Here is a 14,395-nt window from a genome sequence, read left to right as displayed (position 1 = left end):
AGGGTGCACTTACCACGCGATCAAAGACTGAGGTGAGACAGGAAGATTCAGCAGAGGTCTTTAGGGAAGCAGAGGAGAAAGCAGTTCCACCATCAGGGCACGGGCAGAAGTGGGACAGCCGGCCTCACACGGCCAGTGTGAGCTCTGGGTAGTCCCTGGATTCCTTTGTGGGGCAGTACCCTCTAAGGACACCAGTGCTCAGACAGTGTGTGGGGATGTCCCGGAACGCCACCCCCCACACCCCAGGGCACTTGAAAGCAGGATCGACCACGGCACCGTTCTTTCTCCCTGCCGTGGGAGCTCATCTGCCTGAAGGAGGGAACTGGGTCAAACAACCGTGCAAAGTTGCATTGTGTGTGTCTGGTTTCCAATGTCCACGTCCACCCTGCCGTCGGGCAGGTGCCATCCCGAGACCAGAACACTTCTCCCACGTCCGTGTCCAGTGTCGGCTTCACGTGAGTGCCGTCACCCTCTACAGTACGCCAGCACCTTCACTGTGCCCAACGGTCTCTGATACGTTTTCTTTGTGCGTTTCCAACAGCTGCTTGTGTGTGTTAATTTTGACTCTTGCTGATACCCTATTTTCTTGTGCATTTTAAGATGTCATTATTTTCTAATATACCGTGAGGCAGAAGATGCAGATTGGAATGGGATTTACATCTTGACTCACCTGTGAACTGTTACTGCCACGTATGAGATCTTTCAATTCAGAGACCTGCCAGGAATGGGGCTTCTTGATTTCCTTGGTCACCAGCTCCCTTTGCCCAAATGAATCGTGCAATTGAAAATTAGACGATGGGGGGCCGTGTGAGTGGCATTTCAAAAGAATAGCTGGGCTGCGTCACTTAACATTCAGATAACTTCCTCTCCTCAGATTCCGTCTCGACCTCATCACAGACTCACATTTTCCTGCTCCGCTCCACACTGCCGAATACTAACGTGTATTTCCCTGGTGCCGAATCCTTCCTGTAGTTTCAATATAATCTTTGTTCAGACAGGAAGAAATATAATTTAATCATGGATGAGGTGAAACAGCTTATGCCAGGTAAGCCACCATCAGTCAAGTCCAGACACTGCTCTATAAAATATGTAGCAGCTGACGATGACGAGGAAGTCTGGGGCCGTATCAGATGGCGCGCCCACGGCTATAAAAGCTGGAAATGAATGTGCCCTACCAGCTGTCATTTTCCTCTTAACTCATTTCAGTTTTCTCCTGCACAAAGAGCAGTATGAAAATGGAATTTTCCAAGTTTTCTTAATGGACATGTTTAAAGATGCTCAGACTCTGGAATGCTTGCAAATGGCCAGGAAACCTGCCTCCTGTTCCCAGGTGCAGAGTCGGGACCAGACCCCCAGCGCTTGCCTGTCTGGGGCCAGTTGCAAATTCCAGTGAACTTGTTGCTGACCTTGGAGTACAAGGAGCTCCTTAATGAGCTTCTGGCTCCCTCTCTGTCCGTCCAGGAGCCCCGTGTCTGGCGGCAGGCCTGCACGCTGACCCCTGCGGCTGGAGAGTGGAGGGCTGTGGGGAGAACCTCAGCGTGGGAGGACCTGGCCGGACCCCACGTCCGTCCTCGTCCCGGTGCCTCGATGCAGGGCCGGGTGCAGGGACAGTTCTCAGAAGCACGTCGTACGTGCAGCGCAGCGAATCAGATTGCGAGAAGCCTCCTGAGTCTGCTTGGAGCAGGTGGAAAGGAATTATTGGTGACTGACATGCAGGCATTCAGGTGTTCTCTGGTGACTTCGACTTTGAGTTTCTATAGTCACCGTGTGCTATACGGAAAATTCGAACAACTGGATAAAACTCCATGCAGAACAAAGCAATTATATATTTCACCAAAATATACCTCTGTGTACAGTAACACAGGGTAGGTGCACAGTCGTGAGTACGTGAAACACGGGGTTTATTCGTGTTTATTATGTATTAATTACTGTGTTATTCCCCATAAGAACAGCTGAGAGCCTCCTCTTACCCCGCCGTTGGTCCCCATCAGTCACATCTCTAACTGGGTCACAGGAGGCTGGGATTTGTGCTGTGTGTTTGCAAAATCGAGTCAGCCTAGCTGCTCTCCTCAGGGGAGCCCTGCCTCCTGCCGGCTCAGGGACCTGCAGGCCCTTGGTGTGATGGGGTGGAGCCCTGGGCTCAGGTGCAGCCTCCCTCCCACCTCCCGCCTGGGGCCGGTGGGACCCCGGCAGAGGGTACAGACTGTGGGAAACCCTGTTCCCACTGAAAGACCGCATCACCTCACCTTTTCCCTTGCTCTGTTTTTTAAGATTTTGTATTTGTTAGAGCGAGGGAAACATCGTGTGGCTGCCTCTCGCGTACCCCCTACTGGGGACCTGGGCCACAACCCAGGCCTGTGCCCCTACTGTGAATCGAACTGGTGACCCTTTGATTTGCAGTTGGCGCTCAATCCATTGAGCCACACCAGCCAGGGATCCTCAGTCACGTTTTTTAAAACTTTTCTTGAAGATTTGCAGGCCTGCTCTTCACTAAAGGACATGAGTCACCAGCGCCCAGTGACTCACGCTCCCAGCAGGACTTTGCGTGGTCTGGGTCCAGGGATCCTGGCCTCGGCAGGGGGGGTCCCTCTTGTCCACGCGGAGGGGGGACCAGTGAGCACAGGGGCCTGGAGAGCGCAGAGAAACGGCAGCCTCCCTGCGTTCGGGGTGGTGCAGGCTCTGCGTCACCACCCAGCGTGGGGTCCCTGCGGGGTGTGAGCTGCGCCCCCCACAGGGCGCACAGTCTGCAAACCGGACTCCACCCTCCCCTCGGACAGCAGGGAGCGAGGCCTCCACCCGATGCGGGGCACCAGGCCCGGTGGGAACGCAGCCCGCATTCCTGCGTAGTTCCAGACCAGCAACAAGTCAGAAAATTACATTGTTTTCTTCCGTGTCGTTTCCCTTGAACAACAGTAAATGAACCCAGCAGAGCTTTACGGGGACGTCTACTTCGTCGAGTGTAACGGGATAATTTAGTTTTCCCAGAGCGCACTGTGGAAGGCGGCGGACAGCCCTTCTGCAGGACTCGTTTCCCGCAGCACGAAGTACGGCCTCGGACCGGTGGGCGTTACTAGATGCGCCTTTTTTCCTCTGTGTTGAGTGACCTAACGTATAAATGCGGGTCCCAGTGCTCTGGGCCCTGAGCGGAGTCTGGAAGCAAGATCGCTGAATCCTTGGCAGTGAGAGGAGGGCGCTTGGCCTCAGGGTCGCCGGCCGGGGAGTCCGCGGGGCTGCAGGCCGAGGGGCGCGGCTCTGTCGGAGAGTTTTCTCCCCTCCGCGGAGTTCTCGCGTCTCCGATGCAAGCAACGCGGGGCCTGAGCCTCTCCGAGGCAATGCTTCCCTTCCTCCCTGCGCCTGCCCCGGTTCATACTTTCGTGTTTCAGGAACTCGAGTTATTTTGTCTTGGATTTTCCGTTGTGGTTTGCAGGACGTGCTGATAGGATAAGGAGTGTTTATGTCAATACTTGATCTGCGGCGATTCGCTGAGGAATTTTTTTTAAAGTCTTGTAATTTTCATCCATCCAGTTTCATCAAGAGAGGCCCCAAGAGTTCTGTCACTCAAGTTAGCTTGCGCTGATGTTTACTTGTTAAATCTTTCTTTGAGGTTTATTGAATCTTAAGTGTAAAAATAATTGAGAAAAATAACTGGAATCGCGGAGGCCGGTGGGCTCAGTGGGTTGCAGACGCTGAGCTGGGCTGCTGCGGGTCCGATCCCCAGTCAGGGTGCAAGCAGCAGAAGGCAAACGATCCGTCTCCCTGTCTCTCTGGGGTCAATGAGCGTATCCGCAGGTGAGGAATTTTAAATAATAACAATAATCGGAAATCTGGCGCTTAGTTTATAATGAATTGTTACAGTGCCACCTACGGCTTACACTGCGGTGCCCACGGCTGCTAGTCTGTTACTCATCTCATTTCTCGTGTCTTTGGTTTTTCCTCATGGAGACCTTTGACAGGGTCGCTGTGAGATGCTGTCTCTGCGTGTGTGTTTATGCGTGTGACCGAGTCGGGGTGCATGGGATGTGTTTCCTGGCAGACTAAATTCTGAAGAAAAAGTCATACAGTTTCTCCCTCCTCGTCAGGGTTTGTCTGCAAAATGGGGGAAAGAGCTTGAGATGAGACAAAAAGGAACGCGTGTCGATTTTTCAGAGAAAATGTGAGTCGCTTGGACATAATTCTTATTTGAAAAAGTGGATTTCAGTGTCACTTTTATCATCTGAGGGGAGTTTGCAGCCCACAAACTCCGGGCGTATTTGCGTTTGGGTTTTGCTCGCCTGCTTCTCCCTCCCGATCGTGAATGACGTGGGAAAGAGATGTTCTCTTTGCAAAGGTTTTAGTTCATTGTGTGTTTTCCTTCTGAAAACTGTTTTCAGTTGGGCCACTTTGTTGTGCTTTCTGCGCTATTTTTAAGTGGTAACATTTCTATCACTGTTATTATTCCAGGGAAACAAACTGAGTCCTCAAGTGCAAGACCGCTTTTTCAATTTGGCTTTGTTGTCGGACAAAGCCCCTCGGAGGTTGTTGTCAGAGGTCGTTGTTTTTGTCGCGTGTGCTGCTGATCTTAAAGCTGGTTCTCTTGTTTTTACTAGAAGACAGGTTTCCTGGGCACACGTGGTTCACGCCCCAGAGTCAACACTGGCTGTCTCTCAAGTTTTGCTCAAAATGTGAATAAACTGAGTCAGAGCGAGCTCTGTGGTTAGCACATAAAAATTAACAGCATGAAAAGTGAAAGACCTTCCCAAAGGTCACGTAATTGTAGGTAATATAGATGAATGAGTTGAACCTAGTAGAAATTTTAAAAGCCCAACCCCACCCACTAAGTAGAAAAGGCTAGGCTGGGTTGATGCCCCCCACAGAGAGGGGAAGCTCGTGCGTCCGCAGCCACGGACCCACGGGTCGGTCTCTGCTGAGCCTGACACATGGCAGAGCGGTCAGGTCCAGCAGTCCATCCATGAGAACGGCCACCGGGCTGACACAGTTCCGGGTACCCAGGCATGCGGTTCGAAGTATAAGTGTCCGTAGCGGAATTTCGCTCCTTCCTGAGTAGCTATTACAGCCGCTGAAACTCTTTCAAACCTAGGTCCACAGTCACATCCAACAAGAATAGAGGATGTGAATCGGAAATTTCTGTCTCCTGCAGTTTCCTCCCAAAGCCCATCTGCCGTCCACCCAGCCACCTGCTGGGCCCATCGAGCCTGCGTCGCGGGCTCGCCGCACGGCAGAGGTGTTACACCCACAGACGTATTTAGGGAACACGTTCGTGATAAGGATGAAACTTAACAGCATCACATGGCCCCAGATTGGAAGCAGCCTTCATCCCTTCTTTTGCTGAGCTCATCTTTGACAAATGCACGCTGTGGTTTATAATGGCTCCGGCATCGTCGGCCTTTCAGACTCGGGGAGAGGAGCCCATCCGTGAGCCAGAGGGTGTGGGCACTGGTGGTCGGCAGCCCCAGGCTTGATGGTTGTGTCTTTGAAGTGACTTTCAAGAGACCAGCACAGCGCCAGCCACCTCTGAGACCTTCCCCTTCTGAGCGTGTGCCCATGCGGGCCCGGACAGGTCTGCGGGAGGAATGAATTCTGAGAAAGTACTGGCAACACCACTCCTAAACATACCCCAGGTGGCGGCTTTTCTCTCCGTTTCCGCAGCAAGCCTCCCGGACGCAGCTCTGTTCTCTCTGCCTGCAGAGCTGCTCCCATTCCGACCACACAGACGCCACCGTCCCCAGAGCAGTGGGAGGGATGGTTAAATGCAAGACGGCATGCCTGGCCCCTCTCGAAGCCCTTCAGGGCTTCTCACCCTGAATCTTAGGACCCAGTTCAAGCTCTGGGCCCTGACTGGGCCGTCTGCTGCCTTCTCCCCACTGACCAGGTCCCCTCCGTTCTCACTTGCCACCCTGCAACCAACTCCCACACATCTGTCCCATGCCCCGGACACACAGGGCGCTTGCCCCCCGGGGCTGCCCTGCAAACCTCACCAGCTCTGGGCTCCGAAGGAGCTGCCCCCAGGCGTCTGGGAGGCTGATTGTCCTGCCTCTCGGGTCTCATGTCAAACCTCTCCTCCCTCTTCAGAGAGCGGTGGCCTGACCTTCGCCATGAGCACCCGTCCAAGTCGTCACACACCAGACAAATGAGAACACAGGGACAGTCCTCACAGGCTGTGGGGGAAGGGGACACAGAGACTCGGGCCCAGGTGTGATGGGAGCACCTGCAGCCGGCATGCGGAAGCAGACAAGGGGTTTCCACCTTCAGGAAAGGGTCGGAAAAGCCAAGGGCGCTGTGACCTTCACGTGAGGCGAGGGTGTGGATTCTTGACTGATTTGGCTGCGAGGAGCTGATGGTGTGCAAGGGGTGTGCGGGGGGCACAGTGGACAAGGACAGAGGGACCGCTGAGAGGGGCCTGGGAGTGGCCGGCTGCTGGGTTCTGCCTGGGCCACGCCACTCGGGGGCCGTGTGTGGGGCCTCAGGGCTAGAAAGAGAGCCGACGCCTCTGCTCCCAGTCCTCGAGCCGCTGTGCCCTCAGCGTGGCGACCCTCCTTAAGGCCAGCCTTTCTTTCCTCGGGTCTTGCAGGGTTTGGGCCGGTTGCTCAAACCTTCAGACACCTGGGCTCACCTCAGAGAGCACAGACCAGACGGGAGGGCGGCACCTGCTGCCCTCCCTTTCCAACCAACCGGCAAACTGTCACCATGGCAACTGCGCCCTTCTGCATCCACAGTCACAGTGTCTCCCTGCGTTTTCCTCTCTTTCCATCTCTCCTCCCCTTCTCCCAGCCTTCTTCCCACCCCTCCCTCCCCCTCCTTTTTCTCCTCCTTCCTCAGTTCTCTGTGATGAGCAGCTTCAGCGCAGCACCCCTGGAGCCGCTGCTGCGTCATTAGACCAGCGAGAACGAGCAGCGAGGCTACGCGGTCCACCCCCCCGCCTTCTGAAGCCATCGTAAGGACGGGAGTAGCCGCTGACGAACAGCCAGTGAGGGAGAGTTTAAAATGAGCTTGCTTTCACAGACCACGCAGGCTTTCTGCCACTCCACTAGTGCCTTTGCTGAAGTGTTCTCTGCGTCAAAGGAAAGCAGAAAGCAACCCGTTATCTGTTCCTAAGACTTCATCCCACCTAAGAAAAGTGAGGTGGGATAAAGCCTCTGAACTCATTCCGGTCCTGACAAGGAAGGCGGTGATTCTTTGCACACTTGGCCTGCTGACAAATTCGAGGCTTATAATGGAGAAATAAACGTAGTCTCTGGTATATTTATCTTAACTTTTAATTGGACTTATTAACCTCCTTGCCTCCTCCCTGGTGTCGGGGGCAGGAAATGGAGAACCGTGAAGAGATGAAACTGAGTACCCCCCACCCCACTGGCTCCCTGGCCGCTGCTGCGTGGACCAGGTTCCAGGGCTCCGCCCAGGAAGTCTGCGCATCTCTCAGGACGCTCCCACTGCGACCAGAGGGTCGGGCCCTTAGATGGGAGCTGCGTCCCAGCCGAGCACCCTCCCCGAGGCCTCTGCCTGCCCGCGGCCCGCTCACGCTGCTTCTGAGCCCTGTGCCCACTCTGCCCTTTCTCTCAGAGCTGCCCTGCTGGCCCCGCCCCTTATCACGTGGTAGGGCCATCTCTTGGAAGATCTTGGGAGAAATTCCTGAAAAAACCTAGTACCAGAAATGGTCCTGTCCCTCCTGAGCAGTTGCTGTCTTATTCTTATGAAATGGTGACCCGCACAGCGGACTAGTCCCCATTCCACTCTGGCTCCTCAAAGGCTTAGAGCCATATGCACCATTCCACTGGGGACAGGTGATTCCACTGGTGATAGGTGATTCTTATTCACGTGTCTTATTCAACTGTTCCCGGCCATAGCTAGCGCCTATGAACTCTTTCCTCCTCCCTGCCTGCCTTTAGTTTGTGTTCATATTCTTCTAGCCTCTCTTTATGCCCATTCTGGAACCAGGTAAATAATAGCACTAGAGAGAAAGTTAAAATTAGGAAAGGGAGCAGGGGATATGATGGTAACTTTAATATAATTTTTAAAGCAGTGTAATAATTACATACTTATTATAATAAATTTGATGGCAAAAATAGGTTGGCAGACCATGGAGAACTCTTTTAAAATCTTCATTAGCCAGCATTTTGGGAGAAACCATTTTGAGGTGGCAAAGGGAAAAAGAGTGTCAATACCCGCAGTACATTTATAAAGTTTCTCGGTTTTCTGTGAAAGAGGAATGAGACGTTTGATCCCCACACCCCGCGTTTGTGCTGCGTGGCGTCCCTGTGCCGGGCAGCGTCCCAGAGGAGCGAGGCCACCCACAGGCGGCGCGTGTGTGCGAATACGCCCTCCTGCAGGGACAGGGAACAGGAAAATTGCAACAGGTGCGCTCAGAGCAAGGAGGGAGCCGGCCGGGGTTGGGAGACCCGTGTGGCCATCCCGAGTGTGGACCCCGCGGGGAGAGTGGCCCCACAGAGAGGTTTAAGGACCTTCCAGAGTCCAGTGTGCAGGAGCCACAGTGAGCAGAAGAGGGGTCGGGGATAAAACCCGCGGGGTCAGGGGACCAGCACGCAGGGCCCTGCTGGCCAGGGAGGACTTTGCCTTTTATCCTGTACATGTTTACAGTGTGGTTTTTGCATTTTTATAAGACCCTGGCTATCCACATGGGATGTCTTTGGAAGGTTTTGAATAGGGGTCTGAGGCAGTAAGATTCTGTAGAGAGACACGGTCTGACTGCCAGATGGAGGAGAGTCAGTACCCAGGCGAGCTGGGACCTGTCTGGGGGGCCGGTGCTGGAGGGAGGGCGAGAACCACGGCTGTGCACACATTCTGATCGATGGTGGGGCGGGAGGAAATGTGCTGGGAAGGGGCCGGCGACGTCCCGGACGGCTCAGCATGAAGAAGCAGGTGGGCGGCCAAGCTGACTAAGGCGGGGGTGTTGGGAGAGAAGAGCTTGGGGGAGGGAGTCCGGAGTCCGTGACCTGGCAACTTGGTTTCGAGATGTGCTTCAGATGCCCCCACTGTTAGTCCGCAGTCGAGCCCCACGAGGGGACCCGTGGTGGCCTGGAGGAGGTGTGTGCAGTTATGGGACTGAACGACCTACCCACAGAGCAGAAGAACAGATTCCATGGAGAATTCATCTCTCATGTTTTCAAATGCCACCCCGACACTGCTCGCTCTTGTTCACAACTGCGAGGCAAGTCCTCTCGTTTTCCCTGGGACAAAGAACGAGCCACTGGGTGTGAACACACAGAACCCACTCCCTGGCGTGAGCCACATGTTGAAGCAGGGGGACACTGCAGGGCCTGCTTTTGTTGTGACAGAAACATCCGCGTCCTGAAACCCAGGATGTGGGGGACTGAGAGCAGATGCCACTTGTGGCCTTGGCAACGACTCCTGCCACCCCAGCTGCTTTTATTTCCCCTGCCTCCCTCCCCCGGCTCTGAGCGGGTCTGGAAGAACCTGCTCTGACCTCGTTCACACGCCCCGAGACGCAGGCCGTCCCCGTGACCTCGGCTCTTCAGCGTCCACCAGCTCTCATGCACCCACCTGGCCCGCTCCCTTGCCGTTTTGGAGGACAGAGAGCCAGCTCACTCGTGTTTAGCAGACATGGTAAGCGAATAAAAACAGCCCTGAATCATCTCCTTCTCATAGTCCTGGGATCGTTCCTTTTGCCAACCAAGACAGGCTCTTCATAAAGCCACACTATTTAAGTCAAAATTTTTTAAATCTGTACTCCAAGTGAATTATTACCAACTCTTCCGGCATTTTAATGTTACATGTTCCTCTCGATAAGCTTTTGATTTCATACTGATAAACTTGTCTTTACTTATGAGTAAGAATTTACCCCAAGACATTGGTAGTATCTGAATTCATAAATTCTTGAAGGGCCACTGAATTGACCTAAATCAGACATGCAGGTTTCTAAGAACAGGTCGTGGTGGCAGAAATGCCCTGAGGGGCACCCCCCACCTGCCGAGGCCTCCTCAGCCCAGGTGTGACCGACCACTGCCCCATCTCCCCGAGCTCCTGCACCTCATCCACAGTCACCATGACGACTGCAGGCCAATAGGACGCTTCTTATTATCATGGCTGTTGTTTACTTATCACTGAAGGCTGTCCCTGAATAGGAGGGGTAATTTTTTGATAGGTGAATTTTAAAAATAATAATAGATATATAAACATTTTCCATTGAACCGTTTGAGTCAAATCAGCATCCGTCTGGGTGAGGGTATTGGTGGGGGGGGGTGATAGTAAAAAAGACCTCGTCCTTTCGAAGCTCCGTGCTTGTAGCCCATTTTTCATAAAATTCCCCTGTGACTGTAAACTTAATATCAGGACACATCTCACGTTAGCTAATTAAATAACGTTTTTAAATATATTATTTCAGTCTATGGCTTACTTTCTCACTAAACCTGTAAAAACAGAACACCGTGTTAAGTCAAAATTCCTCAGAATAGCAGAAGTGCTGACGTGGGAGAATTAATTCATTGTTCTAAGAAAAAAGACTTGAAACCTCCCTGCGTGTGTGCACGCGTGTGTGAACGTGTTGACACGTTTCTCAGCTTCGCTCTGTTTCCCCGAGTCCGGCAGAGTGGGGAGAAGGCCCGACCCGGGGTGATGCCGGTGGGCACGCATCTGTTGAATGGACTCTGCAGAACTGAACTGTCGGCCAGCACAGCTTCCATGTTCCCAGAAAGGGCACTGTCCCAGCCAGACGGACGTGCGGCGAAGTCCGTGAGAGCCCAGGCGGCGAACCCCGGGCCCCCGTGAGCTCACGGGCCGCTGGGGACCCCTGTGCACCCTCAGGGAGGTCGCCAGGACCCTGGGCGTCCATTCCCTGTGGGCGTCCATTCCCTGTTCTCTGGAGGAGGTGTTCTCTCAGCACCTCATCAGGCAACGCGGCAGGAGTGAGCATAAGCCACTTGGCCCAGTCGTGGAAGGAAGTCAACATTGGGTTGCCCCAACGGAGGCGCTAGGAGAAGATCAACCATTTACCAACCGTTCAGCTCATGTTCCATCTTGGAAAAGGAAGTGGTCTCTCCCAACAGTGAGTGCCAAGCGGATGACACTGTTTTAGATTGACAGGCAGAGCGACATGCCAGGTCTGGGCAAATATCCTTCATTCTTGGCACCTGAGAGCACAGGTGGGCGTACTTACCAAGTGATTGGTTGCCTGGGACTGAGAAAGGAGTGTTTGGGGCACCCCAAATCCTCACCCAGCAGTCACGCCGTGTGTGTACACCTGGAAGCGTGCCCACATCCCCGCTGCCCGCCCATGGAGCTCTGTCTGACACCCGGTCGCTCACCCCGGCCTCCCCCCTGTGCTCAGAATCCCGTAAAGACACAAGATTGCCTTCTGGGGAGATGTGAGTGCAAAGCCAGGGCCGTGGAGGGGCCACCGGGGACGCTGCCCTGCGTTCCATTTATCTTCGCACTTTATGAGAACCGAGAGCCTAATCAATAATGTAACAGGCTAATGGACCTATTTTTAAACACAATGGACTCATGTGCAGAAGCTCATCCGCCGGCCACCGAGGGCCCGACGCAAACCAGCCGCACATGCGCACTGCAAGTCCGGGGAAGTGCTTTCCACGCGCACCCCGGCCAGCGCAGCTGCTGTTTCTGTCGGCCTTTCTCCTAACGACGCCTTTCCTCTCCGAACCAGACACGTGGGGTCATTTTTACAGGCACCATTTACAGATATTTAACTTGTACCTCAAGTAAGAATGCATGCCCTAAAAGACGAGTTCAGATTTCAGTGGAAGGCGCCGTATTTGGCACTCGGCTGGGGTTATTCGCACCCCACCCTCGGCAGGGACGGTGGTTGTCACCCAGGAAGGACACTGCCCTGCTGCTGCCGTCTGGCACATTCTAACTCCATTTGGAGGGTGAGCGCATTTATCACTCCGTGGATAAATGAGGCCTCTATTTTTTTATTTTTATTTTTATTTCCCCTGTTTCCATCCTCCTATGTTTGGTGCGTTGGCAGCTTCACCAGGGAGACGAGGTAAAATCTGTACAAAACTAGTGATTGGCTAACGTGTCACGAAAGACTCGGGAAGGTGCCTGCTTGCCCACATGTCCGCACCCCCGTCCCCTTTGCCACGAGGACACCACTTTCCCCACATTCCCGTCGACCTCAGTTATTCTGACTCGATTCCCGACCATCACGACTCACGCACCTCCGTGCACACAGCCCCCTTTCTCCTCGGGCTCTGCATTAGTCAGTGAACGACTTTATCCCACAGGCAGGGGGTGCGCGCTGCGTCTGGCCTGCAGAAACCGTGCTTCCTGTTTTCACGAAGAATTGACTCTCGAGCCTTCGAGTTTGGTTTTCTGTGTTTGCAAAGGACAAGAAGAAAACTCAGACGTGTTTCCGGTTGGGTTATAACAGACCTGGGGGTGTTGAGGGCTGAGGGAGGGACCTGGGTAGAAGCTGAAAGGCGCGTGGGAGGCAGCCCAGCCTGCGTGAGGACACAACTCCGGGACCTTCTGGACACCGCGGTGGTGGCTCCCTGGGATTGGCCCCTGATGTCTCATCCTAAACCCATCCGTTGGACAGTGTCCCCGCCGATCCTTGTCACAGGAGGGATGAAGCCCCGCGTGTCTGAGCCCACGTGCCCGTGTGCGCTGCAGGGATTCCAGGCCCAGCAGTGCGTCCGCGAATGACGGCGCCCACGTGGCACAGCCGCGCCTCCCGCAGACGGTGCTGGGGGGCTGGGGGCCACCCGGTGGAGGGGCCTGCTCGGCCAGCTGAAGGGCAGCATTGCGTCCCATCAAGGACATATTTGTGCCTCAGCCCACGCCCTCTCCTCATGGTCTTATTCCCCCACAGGTCACGTAGTTTAAACGGGACATTTGTCCAGAAATACTGGATCGCAATGCTCCGGGTGCCCCAGAGGCGCTTCTCGCACAGATGTGTGTCCCAGGGCGGCCCGCAGAGCACCCGCCAGGCCATCCCCAGGGCTGTTGTGGCTGCGGTGCCCACGTCGGTCCTCAGCGAAGGGACTTACACTGAGACACGGGCTCAGCTGAGAACCCACCGCGTCAGGCTCAGCCTCCTTCCCCGGCGGCTCCCTTGCTCACCAGGCACTGTGTTTGCTTCGTGGGCAGAAGACGGCCTGTTCGCCCACAGAAGTTCCAGAACACGAGTTAGCGCCAGGCTGCCGGGTCCTCTTTAAGGCCTTCTGCTAGCGCCGTGATGAAGCGGAACCAGACGGCCGACCCGGTCTGACAGTGGTCTTCGTGGTTCTGTCCAGGCCCTGTTTTATTTATGCCTCTGTCGGATTTTAGACACTCAGGTGCCTTAAACTTCCATCTTAGACCGACAATGCGAGCCAGCAGGCGGTAGGGTTCTGCGACTTTATTATATTCCTCCGGAGTTCCACCTACAGCCCGGGTTTTCTTCATAATTTCAACCTGAGATACTGAAATTACCCCGAAGCACACTGCTTTGTACGCTCAGCTCTTAATTATAGTGGTGACGTGCGATTCATTCATAGTTACTGGGATCAAATGGATGTTATTTTCTGCTTATAAAATTCTCGCGAGAACAACTGCAATTATATGGCCATAACTACGACACCATGTTCTGTTCTAGAAACTCCGGGATTGAGGCCCGCGGAGCGGACACAGAGAGAGGCAGACAGACAGACATTGGCCCGTGTAAACCTCAGGGACATACGCACCCCGAGCTGGCTCCAACAGGGCCGCACGAATCTCGAGAACATTTTATCACCTAGCATTTGGGGCATTTAATTTGAACTTCTGTCTAAACAAGCTACGTAAAGACTTTAAAAAATAGCCTTTCTCTTCTGACCTTTAGAATAAGAAGCTTTGGATGCAGCCCAGGGGGACAGATGGGCTGAAGGAACGGTGGGAGCGATTCCGCCTTCAAAGGTGAATTTGCAGTCTCTCTGTACTATTCCCCTCAACTGCGGCCATCCAGAAGTTCTCACGTAGGAGTCCCCAAATAATCTGTCTTCTGTCATTTCAGCTGAAAAGAAAAAACCCTTTAGGTTACCGGGCTAATACATGGATTTTGCATCTTCTCCTGTAGACAGATAGTCTTTGTCTTTTATTTTCAAAAAGGCAAAAAGAAAAACAACGCCGGCCGCCAACCCCTCTATGAGGCTGTTTGGGTGAAGGTGTCGCCCAGGAGACCTGAGGCCTGGATGCAGGGGCCTCCCCGGGCTGGGAGAGGGGGGGTTGGTGGCTGTGCCACTGCGTGGGGGTGGGGAGGTTTCATGTTTCACGTGGACTGGCTTAGACTCACTGGTCCAAGCTCTGTGCCTTCCGGTTATTATCTTGTGTCTTGCCCCAACCCCCATCTTCAGCCTGGCAGGGAGGGTCTCAGGTCAGGTTAGTGGTTTCCGGGAGAGGCCTGCAGCGCCCTCTGCATGCAGGGCGCAGAGCGAGCAGAGGG

The 14,395-nt window shown here is 54.1% G+C and overlaps 1 protein-coding gene across 1 annotated transcript in view; it reads left to right on the top strand.

Annotated features, from left to right (window-relative positions):
- LOC112312510 (bifunctional heparan sulfate N-deacetylase/N-sulfotransferase 4) overlaps positions 1 to 14,395 on the top strand; it is a 118,220-nt gene that overhangs the window by 81,644 nt on the left and 22,181 nt on the right. The window lies entirely within an intron of this gene.

Source organism: Desmodus rotundus, chromosome 9 (assembly GCF_022682495.2).
Source record: "Desmodus rotundus isolate HL8 chromosome 9, HLdesRot8A.1, whole genome shotgun sequence".
NCBI classification, from domain to species: domain Eukaryota; kingdom Metazoa; phylum Chordata; class Mammalia; order Chiroptera; family Phyllostomidae; genus Desmodus; species Desmodus rotundus.
This window is presented reverse-complemented; position numbering and strand designations above follow the sequence as displayed.